At 36.6% G+C, this 26,749-nt stretch overlaps 1 protein-coding gene across 2 annotated transcripts in view; it reads right to left on the bottom strand.

Moving 5' to 3' along the window:
• The window catches only part of LOC120772161 (BTB/POZ domain-containing protein kctd15-like), a 114,745-nt gene extending 106,248 nt beyond the window's left edge, over positions 1 to 8,497 (bottom strand). For both annotated transcript variants that reach the window (XM_040100599.1, XM_040100598.1), the window contains exon 1: positions 8,349 to 8,497. The gene's annotated coding sequence lies outside the window, so the exon portion shown is untranslated. The remainder of the gene's footprint in view (positions 1 to 8,348) is intronic.
• Positions 8,498 to 26,749: the final 18,252 nt, after the last annotated feature.

The following is a 26,749-nucleotide window of genomic DNA, read 5'->3' as shown; positions in this document are numbered from 1 at the left end:
TGTATATCGCTCTAAAAGTAATATTGTGCTCAAATGTTCTTGAGGCGTTTAGATTTGTTTTCGCATTAGTTGCAACAAGTATACATTGTTAAAGCAGTGAATTATAGCGAAATACCAGATTTAATTTGACTCCATTGATAACCAGATTCAAGAAGTACTCGTATATATCATTTTGAATGTAGCGCCCACGACAACCAGAAAATGTAAAGAAATCAAACATCTTTCATTGAAAGTAACTCAAGTTACGTCCAATTCAAAGCAAAGTCACTATTCTAACTTTTCGACCAAAGGTCAAATACTACCTAAATCTCCTTCTACAATAGTTTTTAGATATGGGTTCCCAATCTACCAAAATTGTGAACCGATTGCAAAAATATTTCGAAGGAAAGTAACTTGTGCGGTAGAAGCAGGCTAACCCAACTTAATTAAGGTATCGTAGTTAACATGAAAAATTTATTATTCTTTCTAATTCCACGGTGAATACGACATTCATTATATCCCTTATAGCATTGACAGACAGCAGCGTTAATCCGGTTAACTGAATTAATCCGGATTATTTCAGGAGTTAATGAAGATAACACCGTTACTAACTCCCATTTAATCCTTAAAATTTCAGAGAATTAGCTGCCTTTTCGTTGGCAACATTGTTAAAAACGGCCAATTTTAATCTATTGTGAATGAAAAACAATAGAGCTGCTTGTTTTTTATTCATAGCTCTTTTATGTTATGATGCAGTTTTAGAAATAACGTGTTGATATGTTTTTGTAATGAAAAATGGTTTTGTAGAAATCGCTCGGCCAACAACGGCAATGTTTATCTTCTAACCTTTTCCATTGAAAAGATTATCAAACTCGCAAAGCTGGCGTCTGTCACCTACAAATATGGATCTGATTAAGTGCGCAGTTAATCCGGATTAATGATGCCGTCTGTCAAGGCTTTTAGAGCCTATAGGAATGTACATATGTATATACCAAGATTTATTGAGAAAAAAGTCATATATATTAACCAGGGTGCCCGGGGTACTCAATTCTCTCATAGTGAGTTTTCAAATATGTTTATGCTCAATTTTATATGTAATTTAAGAGTTAAACACTGAGTAGATCGCTGTCTGCATTATACAGAAAACCATTGGAGTGGATACTGCGACTTCATGTTCTCTACATAACATGAGCACGCGCTAAGATCCTCCAATGACTGCACTACAAAAGTTACTGAACCTGTCACTAACCGAAATTTTAGTGGAAAGCTATGCAGCAAAATCAGCTGCAACATTGGCGGAAATAAGCAGGAGGTTGGGGATAAAATAGACTACATATCCTCACGCTTTATTTTGGAGTGATTGTTTCAAGCCACACCAAAAGAGGTTGGGTGACGCAGGAGCATGCAACTCCCCAGCGGAACTTGCAATATCTATAGAGAGATCAAAAATGGCCACTGAAGTGGAAGTCGGAATCGATTACTAGGCGCTCGATCTCAGGCGACACTTCAAGCTCCCGCAATACTGCAAATATATCGATAGGTAGACGGCAATTTAGGCAATAATCTTAGTAATTTCGTCAGAGAATCCCTTAAAAACCGGAGGGCTGGCGGGAGGCAGCTGCTTATACAAAGAGCTTCCCAAAGTAAACAAGACTTTAAAAAAAAACAGAACAAATGGGTTTTTCGGCAAAATCAATTTATTTTATTCAAAATAGTCTCCTTCTGCTTCAATAAAGCTTTTTGCACGGTCCAAAAGCATGTGAAACGAGTGTTTTAGTTCGTTGGCCGCTTTGGCCGACAGTATGCCGGTGCAAGCCTTTTGAATGACCTCCACGTCTGCATAAAGCTTTCCTTTCATGGGCAAATGCATTTTTTCGAAAAGGAAGAAGTCGCCCGTTGACATATCAGGTGAATATGGGGAGTGGGAGCGTCGATCGATGAGACGACGTATTATCGTGCAACAAACGCCAACTTTCATCTTCGGGATATTCGGTCCGAAAACGTCGAATATGGCGCACCAAACGCTTCAAAGCTCCAAGGTAGAATACCGCGTTAACGTTTTGGCCGGGTGGAATAAATTCTTTGTGGACAATACCCTTGGAAACATAACAACAAATCAGCATTGTCTTCACTTTTGACTTCTCCATGCGCGATTTTTTGGGTTTCGGCTCGTCTGGTGTCTTCCATTCAGCACTCTGGCGTTTCGTTTGGGGATCATATTAGAGTGATCACGTTTCATCACCAGTCACAATATTGGAAGGAAGTTTTTGTCCTTTTTGACCTCTTTAATGATGTCCTCTGAATGTTGGATTCTAAGCAATTTTTGGTCGTCAGTCAATTGGTGCAGAACAAACCGTGCACACATCTTTCGTATGCCCAAATGCCCGAATGTTCGGTCAAACTACAATAAATCGATGTTTTGGAGATGTTCAATTCCATTTCCATGAATTTCAAGGACGATTTCGGCTGACTTTTGAAGAACTCAAGCACAGTTTCGATGGAATTTCCGGTGATCACGGATTTTGATTGGCCCACATGTGGAACGTTATTTATGTCCTCACGGTCACAAAGGCTTTGCCAACAGTGCCAACCGTCTAAATAACGAACTAGTACAAAAAATACGGATGTCACTAATAGCAGTACACAGTGAAATTAACGGTGGTCCGTTGAGGCCCTCTTTGAAAAAGGTGATTCCGAAAGTTGGTCCAATAGTCCCCATTCTGTATCATAATGTCAACGTAATTTATATATATCTTGAGGGCACTAGCATAAAGTTAAACAAAATGTAATGGTTGATATTGGTCGAGTAGTTCTTTAATTTTGAAAGCTCGTTGTCCAACTCGGACAGACAGACAGCTATCCGAATTCAACTCACCTCGTCATTCTGATCAATTATATGTAAATCTCTATATCTATCTATGAGCTTTAAGTTTTAAGAGATGAAATTCCGATGGTCTCTGTCTGGCCATACAAACTGAACTTGAGAACGCCGAAAACGTATAAAGTACCATAACTAAGCTAAATCTACACTAATATTATAAAGAGGAAAGATTTGTACCTATTTTTGTATGTTTGTAATGAATAGGCTCAAAAAGTACTGAGCCGATTTAAAAATTTTTTTCACCAATAGAATGCTACATTCTTCCAATTTGACATAGGCTACATTTCATTTTGAAAAAATTAGGGATCTTTGGTAAAAATTGAACAATGTAACCGAAGGTGTAGAAAAATGAGTCTTAAAATGTCTTTAGTCGAATGCGCTGCCGAAACTATTAGCGATAGAACAAAATAATGTTCAACAATATTGAAGGACATCATAATGTCTACAAAAAACTCCGCGGTAGCATATGTCCAACTATTGTAGTTATGTCACTACAACAACTTTTTTCATTTTAAACATTAATGAAAATGCAAACCAAATTCAAACTACGCTATTTATGTGTTTATATTAATGTGTATTTCAACTCAAAGAATACAGTACAGCCAGTGGAAACACCGCCAGCATCAAAATTAACATTGACGAGTTTTTTCTCAACTTTCGTCAGTGATCCGTTTACGAGAACGTTGCTCTATTCGGAAATACCCTGATATTATACATGGAATGCATCGTCGAAGAAATAGTTGCGCAGAAAGCAAGGCCAACCAGTAGATTGAAATCCAGATGTGTTCTCAACTAATGCATTAGGACGAATTTACACAATCCACCCGAAAAACGACGACTGCTTCTACCTTCGGTTGCTATTGATTAATGTACACGGTTCAACTTTATTTGAGTCATTGCTTACTGTGAATGGTACGGTGTGTGCAAGTTTTGGAGAAGTAAGCCAGCAATTACAATTGCTGGAACACGTTAATCACTGGAATGAAAATGAAGTTCGCACACTTTTCGCGATAATCATTTCGACATATCAGCCTTCAAATTCGCGTCAATTATGGGATACGAACAAAAAAGACATTGCCGAAGACATTTCACATGGCCTTCGCTAAAAAATGGAAATGGTAGAATTTCGGTTGATATTTCCGGTGGTTCGATATCAATTCCATCTTCCCTTTGTCAATTCACGAAAGATGAACTCATCACAAATGTTCGGACATTGGCCAAATTATCGTAACTATGATTCCTTAAGTGCACGCGCAATGTTAGCGGCCAAAAATACCGATGTTGTTGACTTAAACTGAAAGATTCAAAGTCAAATTCCGGGAGACTTGCGCTCATACAAATCGATCGATCGTCTTGACAATGAAGACGGCGCCGTGAATTATCCAGTGGTATTTCTAAATTCTTTGGACAGGCTTGGTATGCCACCGCATCATTTGCGTCTCAAAGTAGGATCGGTTGTTATTATGTTTCGCAATCATCATGCCACGAAACTGTGTAATGGAACCCGACTGATTGTGACACACCTATCGAATACAAGGGGCAGAATGCTTGACTACGAATTCCTTTGAGTTCTAACTATTCCAGTTCAAACGTATATTGGTTGCAGTGAAAATTGCATGTGAGATGACAATCATCTAAAGATAGTCGTATAGTGTGAGGCATAAATTTGGAAATGTTATGTTTTTCACACGGCCTTGGCGTGCTCACGAGTTGGAAAACCATCTTTTCTGTACACCGGAACAGAAACCAAAAAATGTTGTTTATCAAGCTGCGTTACATTGAAAAAAAAAAAAAAATTAAATGGTAAATTTAACTTTCTTTTCATTTCAAAACACATAATTTCACGCAGGACAACGGCTGCGGGGTCAGCTAGTTAAGATATAAAATTCTTTAGCATAGGGCATCGCATCGCAGTAGGAAGGGGCACCTGTGGGCAAACATTTTTGAAAAAGTGGGCGTGATCCCGTCCTCTAATAAGTTTAATATACCTGTCCCCTAAACCATTATAGCTACAGTAACCAATATCGCCAACGCAAATATGACGAGTATAAGAACTTCTACCGACAGTGTGAAAATGAATAACGGTACTGTTAAAAACTACTAAAAGCGCGAGTGGTATGTCTCTATGTTACAAATGTGTTGAATTGGGTCAATACTTCCCTTAGCTCCCATATATCTATTATAAAGTTTTTCGAACTTCCGGGTGACTTTGGACCGCATATATGGGCCAACATGTGAGTTATCTTAATAGAACTGAGAGAAGTGTTTTTATTTATCAAGAACAAATACTCACAACGACGAGGGAAATTATACATTATTATACTACACATATGTTTGTAAGTCCGCGCTCTTAAAATAGAGAGAAAGTAACTGTCGCATGCAATCTTAATATTTTTGTATTTATAAACAACAGCTGTTAGCTACAGAAGCTTCGCGGTACTAAGCCAACAAACCGTGAATACTGTTCGACAACTGCTGCGAGGTTTCGTAAGCCGAAGTCTTATTTTCATCGTTTTTGCGGTAAGTTCTCTGTGCTTTTAATTAGTATTCGTGAAGTTTTGTTAACATTTACTCTTTTTCAATGTGTTTATATGTAATAGTTGAAGGGTTATCAAATGACGATAAAAAATCAAGGAGAAATACCAAGATAACACGCAGGCAAGTTAATATTATTAAAGAAGACGCTACTACAGATCGATTGAGAGCCTCTGAAATAGTAGAGAAATTAAATTTCCCAACTGGAAAAAGAAGAATTCAAAATATTTTAGCTGCAGACAGAAACATAAAGTGGAAAAATCCATTGAAAAAACCGCAAAGTAAGCACGTCCATAAGGTAGCCATCGATAGGATGTGATTTTTATTGACAAAAATAAATTTTATTTAGACGGACCTTGGGTTCAGTTATTACTGGCATGATCAGCGTGAAAATAATCCCCTTAAAATTACCCATAACTTTGAAGGTGAATCTGTAATGCTATGGGGTAGGTTTTTCTACTATGGAAAGCTTAAATAATGTTTTATTAACACGAAAATGGATTTGGAAATACATATCGAGATGTTGGTTCATTGATTATTTAGAGGAGGATATTTGGAATATTCTAAAATCAGTTACTTTTGACAGTAATTCTTATGTTAAACCATCGACAAGCCTATGGGACTAAAATTCGCGCACTGTTTGAATTAAAGTTGAGCAAGAATTAGTTGCCTTTTTTCAAAAAGTACCCTACATTCGGAACATTATAATACAAATTGATGTCGATTCTGTAGGTTAGCTTAGATTAAAGAATCGAGCATAACAATGATCTCTTTTGTATAGCTCATAGCCGGTTTATTGTGGTACCTATAACTCTAATAAAATTATTCATAAGGACCGTCATTAATAGGGGAAGCACTTTGACCCTATCAAAAATTTCTTAAGGCGGCTAATGCCAGTGTCGAGTAAGTCTATCTCTGCCGACATGTTTCAACCTCAGTTTATCAATAGTTAATGATTCTCTAATTATCTATGCAGAAGAAAGTATATGGATGTATCCACCTTCTTCCATACAACTTTGACAGTTTACATCTAGCAGCACTTTTAACCTTAAAGCATGAATGCCTAATGAAGAATATCCAGTAAGAACTTCCACGATTGCGGCAATATGAGCTTTGCTAAGAACAAGTAGTTTAGAAGATATGATACTTTCAACTTCATTTCAGAAGTATTTTGCAATCACGCAGAGCCTGCTGGTCAACACGACCAAGCGAGGTCCAGTGCTAAAACGCAATATGACAACGGTTATCCAACTCGTTCCCATTCAGATGTGAGCGGCGAAAGTTTGTCCTTCTAGCTAGCTCCTAGCCTCTACCCATATGGGAAAAACTCATTGCGCCTTTTCTCCAGCGACTTTTCTCCATCCACATATCCAGCAGAATTTGCATCTGCGCTGCAGTTTTTAGGGGTGTAAAGAAGGAGAGAATTTCAGGGGACCTTCGCAGCAAAGCAATTGCCGACAATATCCACGGTTGCAGACGCCGATAAGAGCCGTTTTTCGGACACGCTCGATTTACTATGCAAGCCTTTCACAATTTTACTAAATGTGAGATTACTACAAGTATACTGTTTACTATCCCTTTAAAGAGAGTACTTTCGGATTATTCCATTTAGGCTACAATTAGGTTATTACTAGTTCCAAAGGAATACTTTTGGGTATAGTTGAAAATAGATAAGTGAAATATGACACAGTTTTTATTTAAATCGTATTTGAGGCGGTTCAAACATGAAGACAACAACAAATGTGATTTCTGTGGAGGCAAGACCATCGAGAATGTAGAGCACATTTTGTTCCATTGTGCGAAATATGACCAAGAAAGGCAATTTTGAAAAAAGCCTTCGGATGTGGTGGAGTCATTAGATAAGTGAAAAGCCGTGTGCGAATTATCAGCTAAAATAATGAAACACCAAAGTGTTTGAGAGCAACAACATAAAGGAGAACATTAGAATGCAACGGCAAACTAAGTCGCGGCACACAAGCCATGACTGGAGTAGACAAGAATGGTTTTGGGATAAACACTGTACAAGGGGGTTATAAAACAAAACAAGGTAGGGTTAAGTAAATACAGGTTGTTACTGAATGAATTAGGATGATCACAATCATACTCCCGACGTAATACATGATGGTGGATTAAAGTTCACATTGACATTGGGTTCAGGCTTTCGATGCTTCCTACTCGTAAAAAACTCAAAAGGGAATATATGTATATACATATGCAGAAGATAAAAAATAACAGTTGTCACCTAATCTTTTGAGACTAATCCGGGACTCATGCCGGCCTGCCGCATTTTTTACAGGGATCTGTTTCAATAATTAGGTTCCTAAATACCTAGGATAATCCTTACCTTAATTCTTTTAACGAAACATTTCGAAACTTTTATAGGCCTACTATTAGAGTGACTTCCTCCAATTTTTATTTTAGTTGTAGAAGGGCTTGCATAACCATATATAAGTACTTTAACATATCTGTAAAAACATGTTGAACCTAAAAATAGGTAAGAAACTATTAAATATATATTTTCTTTATCACATTTTATTCGATGAAATGCAGTTGTTAAGGTCAAGGAAATCTGCGTCGACTGATTTGAAGCAAAACACGACGTACACTTTCGTTTCGTTCCTATATGTAGTTGTAAGTGTATGTATGCATATGAATGTGAACCAGATTACTGTTATGCGGCACGTGACTATGCGTCGTCTCACACACAAGGGTGCAACAAGTTGCCGCTTTTAGCTGCGATTATTCAGTTAGCTTTGCACTGTTGCTGACATTTTTCAATTCAATCTGCGTTAGCACAATCTAATTGCGAGTAAGTGTGATTAGCGTTAAATGCACAAATTCGGCTTTGTTTTTGGAACAGCTCAATATGTACTTTGCTAATGTTTTCGATAGAAAATGGCGATTCCACTGCTTAAAAATTTATTTTATGTTTCAAAATGCTTTAAGAACTTACACTGGTCTGCAAAGTCAGAAATCTCCGAAGCACTACACTACTTTAATAACTTTCAGATGCTTATTTATTTGACAAAAAGTTTTTGTTTGGCTTCCTCACACATCTAAAGCTACTTTAACGCGCTCACCACAACGAATAGCAAACTGTATGAAAAGCAAGCAACGACTGAGCAACTTGGCACACAAATAAACAACAAGCGCAACGACCAAACCATGCAACCGTTCCATCGAACTGGTCGCAAGCGAACATTGCGGCGCGCGACCGACGCGACAGAGACTGTGTGTCTAAGCACAGGAAATGCAGTGTTGTTGGTAATGGCCCGATTGGTGGCGGTGGTGGAGGCGAGGTAGCGAATGGCGCGACAGTAAGCGCTTCCGGCGATTAGTTGGTTCCAACAGGTTCACGCCGGCATTTGCATACATCAACTACCACGCTTGTATATGCATGTGTGTGTGTGCGTGTGTTTTGCCTTTGCGTGCTCTGTGGATGTTAGAAAAAGAGTCCTCGCTGCGGGCGTTCTGCATTGCCTCGGGTTATGCGTTGAATGGAATTTTAATACAAATACATTTAGCTATAAGCTCACACATACATCTACACATATATTTATATAGCCGTCTATATACAACCTAAGCATACATTTGTGGGTATACGTTCGCCGTGGGGATGAGGGGCAGAAGGTCTTGCGGGCAGGCTGAAGGCGAAAAATGTTGCTTTGAAACTTGCTTCATTTAAATGTAGATTTTGGTGAAAAGATTTCGCAAATATATACTGACAAGTGTACATACATATCTAAGTGTGTATATCACTGTTTTGGCAAGCGGAATACATAGATACTCGCATACATTGTATGTACATAAAATTATGAATAGAATTAATATATGTTAATACAGCATTAATGACTGAACTATGCGAATAAAGTGCAGAATATATACATACATACATACATATATTCTTAAACTTACGGCAGATAGTGAAATTACGAAACCTAACCAGCTAATATATCGGTTATTAGTTGTTTTTGTTATTATTTTAGCGACGAATTGGCAGTCCTTCGTCGGTTGGAATTCCGAGTCAGAACGGTTTACACGGACCCTACTTTCGTGGGAACGGTTCAAATGTTGATATTTTGATCTATTAAATCATAAATACAACAATAATAAGATTTAATTAAATTTGTTACAAGTTTAACATTTTTTGTTTTAAATTTTGGTATTTATGTTAGGGTTTGTTATACTCAGAATAAGGCATATTTAGAGAATTTAGAGAATTAGAATTTTCGATATCATTCTGGTGAATAATTTCGAAGTTACACACAAAAATTTTAAAAAACATTTCAGAGTGCTTGGAAGAGCATTCCAAACTTTCAACGCGTTGTTCTCAAAATGGTGTTTTCAAAGTCAGTGAGCAACATTACTCAAACAGGGCTAAATCGATTGGTCTCAAATTTTAACACGAGTTTCTTAAAAATGGTTTTTAGTAATTAACCGACGACTTTTCTCACCAATGAATATATTTTTATAAACAATTTAAGGCCGGAATTTTGGTCAAATATCGGTTTATTATTTGAGAGACCGCCATTTTGTCAAAAAAATTTATTTTGCGATAAATTACAAAATTTAATATTACTTTATCGAAATCTGTTTGGTTTTCCAATTTTAGAGGATCCGGTTCGGAGATATAATGGTTACCGCAAACGTTTTCTTTGAGAGGAGCTCCCGCAGATCAGTTATAGTTCCTTTCCAAATAAATTTTTTTACTATACAAAAATCTTAAAACACATTTAATAGATACTATAATATTTTTAAAAATTTTTGGATCAATAAATTTATAAGTTTTCTCAGAAAAGTTTCGGGAAAATTCGCTTTCTTTCGGCTTTCTAACTGTATATAACCCCTTAAGTTTGCTGCAAAGTTTGTAATACCAAGAAAAGCACATCGGAGATCATTTGAAATATATGTATAAATTATCAGTATGACAAACTGTTTGTATAAGCGAAATTTTGCTCACATCCTTTAGCCCCTATCGAAACACTCTATATTCATAGGTACAAACTGAACGATCGAAATGAAGTTCTTATATTTTAACTTCTTTATTTGTGGAGGGTATTCCAGCTTGGATGCACCCGATGATAATGTTTTTTCTTGATTTTACTTTAAATTAATTATTTTGAATTTTTTTTTAATTTTAGTTTTAAACTTAATAAAGTTGTTAGTATATTTTGCGAGTTTTAACTTCGTTGAAATTATTTTGGCATTTTTGAAGTCAACAATTGTTCACGAACTCTGGTTTGGCAAGCAATAATTCTAAACAGTGTATAGTGTACACATACATACCATACGGATATATGTATGTGTGCGTAACTTCAAATGTCGGTACATAAATTCGAACGGTACGATGTTGAGCGCTTATCAAAATGACAAAATCTGAATTATCGCCACTAACGGCAACAACGCAGCAACTTTGCCTGGTGCAACATCATAATTGCAGCGGCAACTTACATCACCAACACAAACACACTCGCACACACATACATAGGTGGCTTAGGCAAAGACAACTGCAACAAATTGTTTCACTGCTGCAAGTGTGGCAAAGTGTTCGCATTCCAACTCTAATGATTACATCTAAGACGAAGCGGCACTGCTGTGAAAAGCAAAAACAACAACAACAACAAAAAGCAAAAACAAATTGCCATAAGCAACAGAGCAGCAACTGTCGATTTGCTTGCCACATTTGCCAGAATCAACAAACAGCACAAACACACACACACACACCCACGTACATGCACACACACACTCTCATGCAAACTCACTAATATTGGCACTTGTAAAAATTTACATAGAAAATAGAGAATCCCCAGCAGCAATAAAATCGGCCACAATCAGCAGCACACACCAACACACACGCAAGAACATACAGTTACAACAAGAGCAGCAACGTTAACAACACACTACCACCATCACCACCACAGTGGAATCATCGGTCAGTTGCATGCAGTAGATCGCCTGCGTCACCGCAAACGGCTCTGGCAATATACACCTCAACCAACCAGCCGCCCCTCCCACAGGAGTGCGGTTAGTTGTATGCGGACATAAACAAACAAACACAAACAAGAAACTAAGCTATGACACCACACCCCAACGTAGCCGGCACAGCAGCGCGCAGAGCTGGTTGCGCTGACGTAACCCAGCGCGCCTCACCACATCTTATCGCAAGGCACACAGCAAACCGCAGCGGTCCCAATCTCAGACGCAGCCGCTGATTCTGCTCCAGCGCACCAGCGCCTCAACTATGCCATTGCTGCCGCTTGGTTGGCTGCCTGCGCCAAATCCGCTCGCACCTTCCGCTCGCAGAGCCAGCCATCCAGCGCCTTGCCTCGCCTTGTGGCGCCCGCGGGCCTTTCGCTCGTAATTATAATATTTCATCCCAAATGTGACCGCCGGCGCTGCACCAATGATGGATTTCAACTTTTGAAAATAATACACGGAGCCACTGCCAACCACCAGCGCCACAGCCACAGCGGACGCCAGCGTGAATGTGTTTATGTATACATGTTGTATATGTATATATGTATGTACATAAATATGTTGACAGTGTTTGGCAGCTGTGTGAGTTTGGGTGTGAGTGTGGCATTGTTCGGCGCACAGTTCGCCGCCGCTTTGGTCGCCGCCGGCGCTACCATGGTTGACCTCGGGCAGCACAAGTGCTGATTATGAATAAAAATTTCATGTTTTGCTCTCATTCCCCTCGCTCTGTAACCCTGCTATGTTCTTCCACATTCATCGCATGCTGCGGGGCTTGCTGACTATATTCAGCGCATTCTTATTTCTTCTACTTTTTCTATTCGCATGTCTGCTTTTTTGTTGTATTGTTGTGATTACTTTATTGTATATTTTTTTCACATTCCACTATACATAAATATATATTTATATATTTATATATGTAGGATATATGTATGAATGCGATAGAATACAGTTATAGCCCTATGATGGATTTCGCGTGAATTTACGCTGAGCAACCAGTATAAACAGAGAATAGAACAGTTTAACAGTTTTATATTAAGGTACAAATGTCAATATAAAACTTTTAAATGAAGTCCGATATCCCAGGTGGGATATGATCACCGCTCACTCTAGTTTAAAACTTCAAGTTCTTCTTCCGGAAAAACTAAGAAAAACCTAAAAATAAAACAGAACAAGTAAGGAAGGGCTAAGTTCGGGTGCGACCGAACATATTATACTCTTGCAAATTTTATATATTTTTCCCAATACAACATACTAATAACATGTTACTTACTAAAAAACTAATTATATAGAGTAAAGTCAGACGGATGTTCGAAAATCCTGATATTAGTTATATGGGGGGGTAAGCCAAGTTTTACCTAACCTTTGTCTATTTTAGGCACAAAGATACACCGTTATGAGTAAAACACGCACTGTAATTTTTATTGAGATAACTCAAATATTGCCCGATATATCCAACATAAAATTACCTGGAAGTTCGAAAATCTTTATACTAGGTATATGGGGGCTCAGGGAAGTATTAACCTGATTCAAGCCATTTTTAACATACAGACAAACATTGTCAGCAAAGTACTATCCCTGAATATCACTTACATATATATCTCAGACATTGACCGATATTTTCAATCAAAAGTCAAGTATAGATACAGAGATCCAAATATTCAGTACCTAGGGGATTGAACAGTTTTTACTGGATTTAAGCATTTTTTGGCCATAAGTTGGCATACAAGGGCATTATTTGAGCAAAGTTTAATCCCGTTATATTAATTTCTTCTTGATTTGTGTACTGGAAACTTAACGAATCAATTGGAATTTGAAATTGTGCTGTAATGGAAGTAGGCGTGGTTGTAATCCGATTTCACCCATTCTCACAACATGACATAGGAATATAAAGGGAATGTAACTTGCCAGATGGGTTATGGGTTATGGGATTTCACCAAAAGGTGGGCGGTGCCACGCCCAATGTCCAATTTTCACACCAGCTCTCATAAAGCTCGCTTGTACAATCTTGGTGGTAAAACTTAATGTCTCTGGCGTATTTAATTCCTGATTTATCGCGCTTTTAGTTGTTTTTAACAGTAATGTTATTTGGGGAGTCAGCGGGGTTATTCTCCGATTTCATCCATTTTCACACTCTCGGTAGAATTTCTTATGAGATTTGTACTCACAAAATTTGGTTGTTTTAGTGGTTTAGGAGATATGTACATTAAACTTGTTAGAGGGTACTTTTTCAAAAATATTTGCCCATAGGTGCCCCTTGCTACAGCTTAATATCTTAATTTTGTGCTTAGTTATGGCACTTTATAGGTTTTCAGTTAATGACGATTTGTGGGCGCGGCAGTGGTCCGATTATGCCCACCTACGAACTCGAACTTTTTTATACTAAGGAACCTGCATACCAAGTTTCATCAAGATATCTCAATTTTTACTCAAGTCAGCCGGATTTCAACTTTTCTCGGCATCCTGATCATTTATATATATGTAACCCTATGTCTATCTCGATTAGTTTTAGGTGATACGTACAACCGTTAGGTAAATAAAACTATAATACTGTAGCAACTAGTTGCTAGAGTATAAAAACTAAGAAAAACTTAAAATTGTAATTAGTGGCCTTCTTAATCTACATATACAGAGTTTTCAAATAAAAGTTATTCTTTAAAGAACACACACAAATTGATAAGCAAACTCAATTGTTTTTTTATTTAATGTGAATTACAATCGATACAATTAAGTTCTTAATATAACATTCTTCAAATGGCCTCTACGGCTACTTTTGTAGGAACGAATTCGATGAACCCAATTTTCGAGTACCTTTTGCACTAAATCAAGTCGTATGCCATGAATAGGACGTTCAACATTGACTCCTAAATCCTGAAGAGAGTTTGTTTTATTGCTAAAGACCAATTTTAAATCTTCTAGGAGGCTATTCAAACTCGCAATTCTTTCAAATATTCGAATCTTCAAACTTTTATCTCAGTGATTCGGTTGTTAAACGTGCTGTGCAGTACGTAGCCCCGTCTTGTTGCGACCCGATGTTGTCAAGATCAACTTTTTCAATTCCAGCCATGAAAAGTTTGTTATCACCGCTCCATTGACAGCCACGGTGTCACCAGCTTCATACTGTCAATTTAGTTGAACGTAATGGTAATGATTTGTGGATTTTCTTCGCACCGGAATTGACAAATTTACTTATTTTTTGATTTGGAGATGATTTACTTAAAAACAATATTTTAATTTTTTTCAAGACAAAATCAGCAAAGTCGCGAGTGTTTACGGTGGTCCAGTAGCTTCACGACGCTCGAAATTTTCAACAATTCGATGAATATCGAGCAGAAGTGGACGATTATTATGACCAAAGTTGCAATGGAAAAACAATTTTTTTGGTAATAAAATTGAATAATCTGTAACCGTTGTTCTTGTTTATCTTTCCTGCATTAATATACTAATAAAATTAAAACGGACTTTCTGACAATTTTCCAGTAATATTAACGAGAATTCTTTCATCAGGTTTCTTATACTTCTTTTTCTTTACTGGCGTAGACACCGCTTACTTTTAGCCGAGTTAACAACAATTCGAGATACCAAGTGCAGCCAGGTCCTTCCTCATTTGATCTTTTCAACGAAGTGGAGATCTTCCTCTTCCTCTGCTTCCACCGGCGGGTACTGAATCTTCAAAATCTTCAGAGCTGAGCTGGAGTATTTTCATCCATTCGAACGACATGACCTAGCCAGCGTTACCGCAGTCTCTTTATTCGCTGAACAATGTCGATGTCGTTCTATATATTGTACAGCTCATCGTTCTATCGAATGCGGTATTCGCCGTTGCCAATGTGCAAAGGACCATAAATCTTCCGCAAACTGCTCTATCGAACACTCCCGAGGCCGATTCATCAGATGGTGTAATTTTCCATGCCTTTGCACTAATAGCAGGACGGGTATGATGAGGGACTTACTTGTATAAACTTTGATCTTTGTTCGTCGAGAGAGGACTTTGCTTCTCAATTACCTACTCAGTCTGAAGTAGCACCTGTTCGCCGTTGAATTTCGATATTGAAAGTTTTTGCTATCTATCGATTATTATTTATTTCGGATTGAGTAGTGCAGTCTGGCTTTCGCTTCGTAATGTACTTTTGTGCTGACGATTAACTCCTCATTGCGTTAACCCACTTTCAAACGTGTATTATCTTGTGGCCTGAGAATAGGATAAATGAGATGGAAAATAAATGCGGTGAAGATTGTGGATGCAAAAAGAATTCTAAGCCGAATTCTAATATTTTTTTAATAGTTTCTGATACGATGCATGAGGAAACACTTTCTGTCTCTCTAAATCACGTCACCTGTCCGCCATTTCATCTCACTCCAATAAAGCTATGTGTTCGTACAACCGCTGGTTTTGTTTTTCAAGATACCTCCGTGTGCTAACTAAATTATAGACGCCATAACTTTGACAGCTGTTTTTTGCGTATTTTCATGCTCTGAATTGATCTGGATCTCACTATCAAGCAGTTCATGCTCAGAATCATTAATTCGTTTTTGTTTTTGAAAGAGATTTCGTAAAACCTAATATCCATATCCGCTATGTTCAGATTATTCCTTTGATATATTTATAGACCAGTGCAGAAGCCTTTAAAATTGGTTAAAATTGAAGCAAAAAATAAGAGTAGGATGAAACTCATGAGAAAAAGAAAAGAAATTAATAAAAAGAGGGACAAAATAGTTTAAAGGCGATATAGGGGTGGCTAAATTTTTGAGGATCAAAACGGCTTATATCATTTTCTAGTAAAACTATAAGTACCATTATTTACTTATTTATTCATCTTATTTTAACTTGAAATCGGAATAAACACTAATTTTCCATAGAAAATGGTTACTTCAAATTATTGCTTTTTAAAAAAGTCGGTAAACTTTTCCATTGTTGAAATCTTTATCTTTTGATAGTATATAAAATATTTACCATTTTATGGTAAAATTTTTCAGAAAATACATAAGTAGACCCCGAGTTCCATGTGTTCGTCCGCAACAGTATATTTTGGAATACCACTGCGTTCATGCTCTCGTACGATCTAAGTATCTTCTTGTATATAATCTTGTATTTGATGTATTTCTTCACCCTACTTTAATCACAATCAGCAATATCTGGTTTTTAGGCGAGCTCACTACTACTGTGCAGAAGACGTTATTTGGAACTTTTTTTTTAATTTTTAACTTTTAACCCCATAGTTAGTGGTATAAGAAATTTCTCTTCCTTTAATATCAATATTTAAATTTTAGTCGGCATCTTGATCAAATGAAAAACCTCGAGTTGTAATGCTAATATAGAGTTTGCGGTTTAGTAATATGTGAATATGTAGGAGATATTTGAGAGTCCTGCGGTATAACCGTTAAGTGCGAACGGAGACTATGCAACACCGGAGACTTACACTTCCTCAACGTGAAAAAAAGCACCTTCATAGTAAAGTATTTATTTGGATATGTGCTTTAGATGAGATATTACTTTACAATGTTAAATTGTTATAAATTTTAAATGCAATTTCATGTTCGTTTTTCCATTACACTTTTCCGTTGGTAAAAAAACAAAAAACTTGTTCAAATATTGACATAACCAACATATAAAAACCAAAAATCTGACATATTAATATTTTATGCAAAACCTAGTAAAAAGCCGTAAGCGCTTGACTGCAAATATCCACAAATGTCACAATACCGAGTTTACAAATTTAAAAAATTGCAGCCTGTCAATGAAAAATTCAATGTTGCTTATACGCACTGGCGTTTGAATGAGCAAGTAACACATCTATATACATACATATATATGTATAATGTAAATGCATATGCACATGCATTTGGAAAAACTTGCTGCCCTAATAGGCCGTCATAGCAGCACACACCAAAAATAGCCCTAGCAAAGTACACAGAGTAAACAAGAAACCGAAAAAACATCAATACGAAAAGTTTCCAAAAGATATGCCACATGAAATTTTATAAATCACAGCAGTGCAATGCGAAATGACAAATTGTCCGCGATTTATAATAAATAATTTCATGTATTCCAAATATTTTTTTAATATTAATTTTTGCGGATGCTTGTAAAAATGTACGGAAACATGAAAGTAAAAAGTATTTTAAAATGTAAAAAATACATACATACGTATTTGAGCATATCACATAAGTATGTATGTATTTGTATGTATTGCTCGTACCAGAAAACAAGCAGACGAAGGTAAAGGATTGCCTACGTAAAAACCACTGCACGTTTTTTTGTATATTTATATGTGTACTTGTTCGTTTGTTTATTTGCATGTGTATGTGTAAAGTTTGTATGACAAGCAGCGAGGCAAAAAAGTAGTTACGGAACTTAATAAAAGTCGGAAATGTCAATGTAAATATTGAGCGATATGTCACCGACCAAAGCATCGGCATGCCAACGAGCACTTATAACCAGTTTCGGCAACAAGGCTGAAGCTAAGTTATAACTTAATTTCGGCGCTACTTCGAACCGATTTTTCATTTCGTTTTCTAAAGTTTAGCTCCAGAGAACCATCATAGCTGTTTGCTCGACCATATCAGTCTCGCTTTCAATAATGATTACATATGCCTTATATTTTATACGTTTATTAAAACCTTCAATATTATCTAGAAATGTTGCAAAAAACTGTATTTAATTCGCGCGAAGGTAGACAGAAATGCACCCTTTGGTTGCACTATCGTAAAATCTTTATGTTTTTGCTTATTGTTCCATCGTCGCTTTCAAACTATTAGGTGCTCTCAATGAAACAACATATATGGTATACAGGGTTGCATTTCATCCACATTTTCGTGTTGCCGTATGTAGACTTTTCTGTGTTTGGAAAACAATTTTTATGAAATATTTTTAATAAATATAGAAAAATTCAAAAAAAATTTGTCAAAATATCTTATTGCTCTTAATAAGAGTTCGCTTGGTATGTATTTTGTTTTACCATTGTGCATAGATCACTCGGAATTGCAATTTTCGGGGGGTATGTAGACTTTATTGTGTGACTGTATATCCGTTATGCTTACTGTAGACAGCCATACAAAGTTTAATGACTAATGGACTCCAAATGTTCCACATTTGTGAACGAGTTGGGCATTCACGGAGACATTGGAAAATTGTTTCTTTATTTTCGGCTTGTCAGCAGCTACGGTCAAATATTTTATACGGGACTTCTGCCGGACTTATTTTATCAGTGCATAGTTATTGTTCCATCCGAGAACAATTCCAACAATGCCTCCTGGCTATCTGTGTAAATATATAGTTGATTTTTCTATCCACCCTAGGTTATTAAATCGAATCTTACACGCCTTCTCTACGGTCAGTACTTCCGCTTGGACGATACTAGCTGAGTTTAGTAGACGGAATAGAGATAGAGAAAGAAGTCAAGATCCTCGGAGTGTACCACCGCCTCTACTTCGCAGTCCATTTAGGACCCAACGATATAGATTGAGATATTATGCTCCTCTCTTGTTAAAAGCTTCACCATTCACATCTAAAAGGGTATACTCATCCTGTGCTCCATATATAAAAATTGGTCAGTTAACGGGTGTGTAAATCCACATGAGTATATTTGTTTTAAGGCCCCAGTTTCTGCTAAGTATTCTCTCGCAAGACTATTGTTCATTTTCCAATACAGTTTGGTATCGAACTCAACTCCGAGGTAGGTAGATGCTGTGTTAGATCCAGAATTTTTAAGCTGTATGGTATAAATGACCCAGCCAGAAAGTGGCTAAACTAAGTAAGTCGCGTTAGGAAATCCAGCCCTCAGCTGGAACAAAGAACGAAAAGTGGCGTATGAACAAAGAAAGCTGCGTTATAGCAAAGTATTCAAATATGCAAAGACTGTTGTTTCCAAATTTTTCTGAACTTTTTTCAATTTTCATAAGCTTTATCAAAACCAGTTAGTTCTAGGCATTATTACTCTGTGTGATAAGTATGAGTTCTTGTAAGCTTTGATTTTTTTATAGACTTTCGAAAGAATTTCTTTCTCTATTCGTAACATATCATTCGAAAACTCATTCGACGATATATTTTTTCTAGCTTGCTATGACTTTCAGTGGCATCGGTGCCAAATGTCACATCAAAATAGTGATTAGTGTTTAGTATACGCTTGCCTTTCTGAAGTACATAAAGTGCAATCGGCGATTTTTGCGATGAGTGAAATTAATTAATAAAGAAGTTTCATTAAATTTTGAAGCCGAAACGTTTGAAATATTGGAAGAGGCCTTCGGTTATAATTATTTGTCGCGAGTAGGTGTTTTTGAATGGTACAAATTATTCACAGAGAGCACCTCGACGACAAACCACGTCCAGGCCGGCCATCAACATCAACTAATGATTAACACGTCAATATAATAAAGAGTTGCTGGTTGAGAACCGATAATTAACTGTCAGAAAACCATTTGAAAGCTCATTTGGGCCTATGAAAAGTGAAAGCACGATTAGCTCCAAAATCACTAATTGTTTTCGAAAAACAGTGTCAAGTTAACGTCTGTGAAACAATACATTCCGACCATGTATTATTACTGGCGATGATCTATGCTTACGACCCGGAAACAGACAATCAAATGTCAAAGCAAACGTCAAAGCAAGTCAAAAATCAGGGTTATGTTAACAATTTTCTTCGATTATCGAGTAGTGGTGCATTCCGAATTCCTTTCGACCAGCAAAACTGTCAACAAGGAATACTATTTGCATGTCATGCGTCGTTTGCGCGAAGCTGTTAGTAAACAGAGATCGGAAGTATGCACCGACAACTCTTTGATTTTACACCACTAAAATGTACCGCCGCATAATGCATAGATGTGAGTTTTTCGCCAAATTTTCAATCAATATCGTGTCGCAGCTGCCGTATTCGCCTGATTTAGCTTCGTGTGACTTCTAGTTATTAAGCACACTTAAGCGACCCCTTATGGGAAACCGTTTTGATACAATTGAAAACATTAAACGTAAATCGTAAATCGTGAATGTCAAGGGGGTTTACTTTAAAGGTGGACGGCATAGATTTTGAAGTATAAATTAGGAACTTAAAAATTATGAACAAAGTTTTATTATTTTAGCTCATAGTCCTCGATTGACCCATTAATCCAGTTAACCGAAATTTCTATACCTAAAGGATAATAGAGACGTAATAAACATATAACCTTTAATAGCAGATGAGTTAGAGAAAATGTTAGAAAATAGTAGAATTACTGAGACATTTTGGTAGGTCTTACTTTAAAAATATAATATACTCAACTTCTCTGACTTTTCCCTTGAGGTATTACAAACTGCGTGGCAGAAATTGTTCAGGGTATAATAAAGCACTTACCCCACTTTTTAATCTATCTGCCCTGAAGAGATTCACTGTCTTCAAAATCATATTTCTAAGGCTTCAAAAAAATCGAAGTACTCGTCTCCGAAAAGTTATTGAAGTTAAGTCTTTGGTTTGCTGGGTTTCTATCAGATCGTTTTCACCACTCTATACGAGCACATGGTGGTGCATGAATATCGCCAATATGAATAATAATATTTTATATTTTATTGGATATGTTTAAATGCAGAATGTTACAACTGGGACGCATAATCGCAATATTCGGCATCACCTCCGCCACTCGTCATCTCCGGCATTCGTGCAACAGCACTTTTGTGCCAAACTGCACTTAATAAGTGTGCTGCATGCATTTTATTTTCAACTCTTTCGTCCCTCTGTGGTCATTGGTTGTGATTGGTGCTTAAAAAGATATGCGACTCAATTTTTGCGCATAGCCATTGATGCAACCTTGTCGTATTGGCCATTGTGGCATGAGGAGATGAGCCACGCCATATTTTTTATATTAATTGCACACCTCATACTGTGTAACACCGTATTTAAATACATTCGCCGGTTCATGTTTCATTCTTTCGTCGTTAGCAGTGTCCGCTCAGTTAATATTCATTGGAAGAGTTCAGACTGGCAGTCATCTGTGAATCGTTCATATTTTTTATGAGGTCCTTTTTATTCGAATTTATAAAGCCGTGAACGTTCTCAACAAATATTTTAGTTCAGTTAAATTTAAATTCCATTGTCGTAGCTTTCTTTCCAATCAATAATTCAAATCCAACCAAAATAAAGCAAAATAAGTTAAAATTCTTTTAATTAGCTATTGGGCTGGGAGGGTACACAGCTCCTTTCCAGTATCTCGTAAACAAATAACACTCTTTGCCAAAAATATTTGTTTTAAAATAAAAAACCTATTATCCCATTTTGATAAGACTAAATGGCAATGGTAAATTTATTGTTAGTTCTAAAAATCGCAAAAAGATTTGTAGAAATATCAAAACATAAATAATAATTATGTGGCTATATTCCGGACTTTTTCTAAGCGATATTAAAGTCTTTTCGGTATTTCAACGAGTTCTATCCTAAAATAATGGTCACAGTTTTAAAAAAGTTTTATTTATCAATGTACATACATATATCAATGAGAGTCTTCCATTTATCTCTTTACAGTCGAAAGCGTTATGGATGGTCGTATTTGGACCTCGCTTCCACCATGCCAAGCACCCGCCAAGACGCCAAAGAGACGGTGACGGATCAGAAATTGCGGCAAATATTGCGAAAGGGTCGGTTTGTGAAAGTTTGGAGCTTTCTATGTCAAAGGCTATAAGAATTCATGTTTCGCAGCCGTATCGAAATGTTGACATGACAGTTGAATATTTTTATATTGGTACATAGCACAATAATGGAGAAGCTCCAGACTTCAGCGAGGGCACCAAAAAATGACATTTTTTATACTTGTACGGTTAATGATGTCTTTCTTTGATCCCCTATTTACTGATACTCGTATAACACTGCCCAAGTAACATATATATTCCACATTTTCAATCGACTTGAAAGTTCTGTATACAGGTTTGGGTAATACTAATTTTTTTGGTATTGCCGGTGTCAATTCTGAGACCTACTTTCGCTGCAGTTTCTTGCACTATATTCTGTTTTATTTGCCATATGAGCGAAGGTGTTTATCATTAAATGGTAAACTAGACATAGTTTAGATCAAGCCTTGTTGTAATAGTAGACTGAGAGAATCAAAACCGGCATATATAGATAGACAAGATGAGGACCGGGCTTGGTGGGTGCTTTAGAAGCTATCTATACAAAAATCGTCATGACTTTAGTCCAAATTGCTCGACGTTAACCGAGTGTATAGAAAACTCTGAAGACGTATTCTATCATTGTCCTAGGTTTTCTTGGTCTTAGAGGTAGTCTCACAGATAAAAATTATACTGCACTTATGTGCCTCCTCTGTTAAATGGAAAACTGTCCGCGAAAGGGCAGCTCTAATTATGATAAGATTGAAACATTTACAACAGACTAGGCTTCAGTCTGTCCGAATAAGGTTTCGCGGATTAAAGTCCCGCAATCCGGCTTTCGCTGCCTCCTACTTTAAAAAAAATTGTTTTAAAAATCTAGATCAAGTCATCTATATAGACACCACCTTATTCCTTTCCCTGTACCAAGCTTTATCATAACGATGTTAAACAAAAGCGGTGACAGAGCGCAGAATATTCACCTTCACCATTCGATTACTGAGCTCGCTTTTGTACAAAATGCGGCAACCCGCTTAAGAGTACGACGCTCTTATTTATTCAATTAGTTTTGAGGATACCCCTCTACAAACTAATATTGTTGACAATTTCCGCAATTATTTTATTCAGTAAGCTCAATAGATTAACACTTCACCAGTTCTTACACACCGACTGATCACACTTTTGGGAATATTGATGATGGCAGTAGCTGCTTTCTTGTTATACTCTTTCTACATTTTGCTATAGAGAATAATAGTTTTGCATGAATTTCTTAAAACTATTGGAGATAGATATGGGGTTATATATATAAATGATCAGCATGACGACAAGAGCCCGGGTGACTGTTTGTATGTCCATCCGGGACATTTTTCTCACATTCTTATGTCACAGCGCGAAAACGTGTAAAATCAGAATACAGCCACGCCTACTTCTCATATAGCAGAATTCAAAATTCCATTTTTTCTTTAGCTTTCCAATGCACAAGTCAAGAAACAATTGATGTAATAAAATTGGACGAAAACTTGACCTAGCCATTATATATCTAAGATTTCAGACATCTGGCTGATTTCACTCCATATGATTGGTGATTGTATGTCAGGTACCTTAATGAATCTCAGGGAACTTTTTTTTAGTATGTGGCATGCCAATAGTATGTGTAACTGGATAGATAAAATCGGGACAATACTACCCATAACTCCTATATTTGCCTGTTTTATCTACATGTATGTGTATCGCTCCATTTTTGCGTAGCCTAAACTGTCAGCTGTTGATACGTTTGATATTGCGTTAATTATGGGACACCCTTTACAACACCCTGCCATGTTTTGCTTCTGCCACGGATTAGCTTCTGTTGGCGCCGAATTTGGAGTTCAAGCTTGTCACGACAAATATTGATTTTGACTTCCTTGTCGAGGGAGCTGTAGATAGATTGCCGCTCCGCTGATTCATTTCTCTTTCTAGCTACAATTCAATTGGCTTTTGCTTGCTTCCTTCGCTCTAGACAACCCAATTTTACGATATTATTCACGGTAACCAATAAGTAATGTCTAGATTTCAAAGAAAATATTTTAAATTGTTGGTCAGTTCTGCAATTGAATTAAGATAAATTGCGGCTTTTGGAAAGTTGGCGTATATTTATTACAAATCCACGCGCTCTGTAACTTTCTGACGTAAAATTTTCCTTGAAAGTACTCTTTTCGTATTCGGTTTATCCCTAAATCTTTTAATCTTACAAAGTCGATAAGTAGATAATGATAACTATCACAGTCGACCCTTAGGGTCAATCTCATTTTCATTTTCGCGATCGGGGAATATCTTGGTTACATTAAGAATAGGCTAGTGCGGAAATAATGTACCACCGATAACTAGAGTGTTGGCGGCGCAGAGTTCAGAAAATGAGGCCTCCATTTTCAGTCATCTTACTCAAAGCGTATCTTCCCATCACATGCTCCATATTCTCATTATCTGAGCTGATATGCGCATTAAAGTCTCCAGTCTGGATCAGATGACTGTAGAAGTTTCTGTTGATGCATATGAACGAGGACAACCTGAGTTTGCCGGAATATAAAAACATTAGCCCGTCTGATGTGCTATTGTTCCAGAGTTTTATAATTCAGGAAACAACTGCTTATTTGAACTAGACGTAATGTTTCTGAAAGTACACGAGTATTCCATATTGGTTTTAGCCGATCTTTTTTATTGTGATTTCGTTGACAAGGTGGGCTTAAAATTGACAAGGTATTAGCCAACCTATCCGATTCCAAACCTATCTGAGGTTGTCAATTAGTTGGCAGTGGCTATACTATACATTTACGTTACCATTCTTCGTAAATCATGCGCAATTTGGATGCATAGAAGAAATATGCAGATAATAACCATGCATTTCCTCATCTCCTTTCTCTCTGTTCAAAATCAAAACGTTTCCTCGATTAAAATAAAATTACTATTTCCAAAATGAGATTGTATTGAGAAGTTTACAAGTTGTTGATAGGTCAAGCTCACATTTTGTAATAAATCACGTAAACTTTTAGCTAACTGGTAACAGGGTTGCATTCTTATATTATTTAGACACAGGAAAGCTTCTTGTATATACTCGTAAGTTGCCACATAATGAACCAACTTGTATTTTATTTTAATTGTAAATTAAAGTTGCAGAAATTTCTGCTAAATTATAAATACTTTCAGAACAATTTAATTAAAAATTAATTCCAATTATTTACACTCGCTTACAAAGTGTTGTAAATTTTTCCACATTTTCATAATAATACACAAGTAAATAAAAGTTGCATGCATCTAAATATTTTATTAGTTAAGTTGTGTGAATGCCAACGTTTTTTCCAATTCAATCTGTTTGTACAATGACATAATTAAATTAGTGCAAAACTATACATACTATTTATTAATGATGTATTTTAATTATTCCATATTTGTTAGCTCGGCAAGTATTAAGGCCTGAATTCCATCATTTTCTTTTCCATGTCTTTGGTGGTGACGGCAATGTTATCCAAAAGTAATATGCATACTATATTTACTTACGCGAAACCTTTGGACAAATCAGAATTAGTGTTGATTAAGAAAATGGTCTTCCTCTCAGTCTAGGTCAAGGAAAGAAGTACAATATTTAATTTCTGGTCTGTTAGAAGCATTGTAATAGCTGCGGCTCACTAAAGGTATACGGTTAACAACATTTACATTTCCCAGTATACCTCAAATGCACTATATACAAGTTGAATTAAAAAATATATTTTATCCTTCTCTTAGAGTAACTTAATTAATAAAAACAGTCGACGTTAATTAATTTATATAATTGTTATTAAAATACTGCATCAAAGTGACGCTATATCTGCTAATTACGGTGGATTTATCCTTTATCCTTCTTCTCCTTCTTCTTCTTTACTAGTGTATACATCGTTCAGAAGGTTATAGCCGAGTTTACAACAGCGCAACAGTCGTTTTTCCCTTTCACTGTTCAGCGCCAATTGGAGTTGCCAAATATAGCCAGGTCTTACTCCATCTGGTCTTCGTCGAATACTCTCAGAGCTAGAATGTTTTCATCCCGTTTCTTAATTTGCGGAACTATGCCAATGCCGTCATATATTTCGTACAGCTCTTCGTTCCATCGCGTGCAGTATTCGTCGTTTCCAATGCACAAAGAACCATAAATCTTTCGCAGAACTTTTCTCTCTAAAATTCGTAACACCGACTCAACAGATGTAGGCATTGTCCAGGCCTCTGCACCATATAGCAGCAGGGGGATGATGAGCCCCTTATGATGCTTAAATATAATATTCCCGTCCAGTTTTATTGACGGCTGGTAAGGATAAAATAAATCGGCAGTACAATAATCATTTTATTGGCATATGGGTCGTAAGGTGATTGTGGACGATTTCGTATAATTTTGAAACTAGTTCACGTTGTGCTAAAAAACATAAGCTGATACATTCACCTAATGTTCATGTTTTATAGCATTAAAACACAATTCATATGGAAGCCTTTGATAGTTGCATAAGTTGATATATGATCCCATATCAGAGTTAGCAAAAATGCAGGTCCTAAGATGTGCTGAATTTTATCATACATTCACCAAAAATTTAGTTAAGATATTTTTCTAAAAAACGTGATTAGATCCAAAATATCGAAACCCGAGAAGGGAGCGTGATTGTAGGACTTAAAATCCAAACAGAGAGAAAACGATTCAATAATAATACAAGGTGTGTTCAAAAAGTATCGCGAATTTTGTGTTTTTTCAAAAATTATTTATTTATTCATGAATATCTACTTTGTCCCCTTCAAAGTAATCCCCATGAGATATTATGCAC

This window comes from Bactrocera tryoni, chromosome 3, assembly GCF_016617805.1.
Source record: "Bactrocera tryoni isolate S06 chromosome 3, CSIRO_BtryS06_freeze2, whole genome shotgun sequence".
NCBI lineage: Eukaryota > Metazoa > Arthropoda > Insecta > Diptera > Tephritidae > Bactrocera > Bactrocera tryoni.
This window is presented reverse-complemented; position numbering and strand designations above follow the sequence as displayed.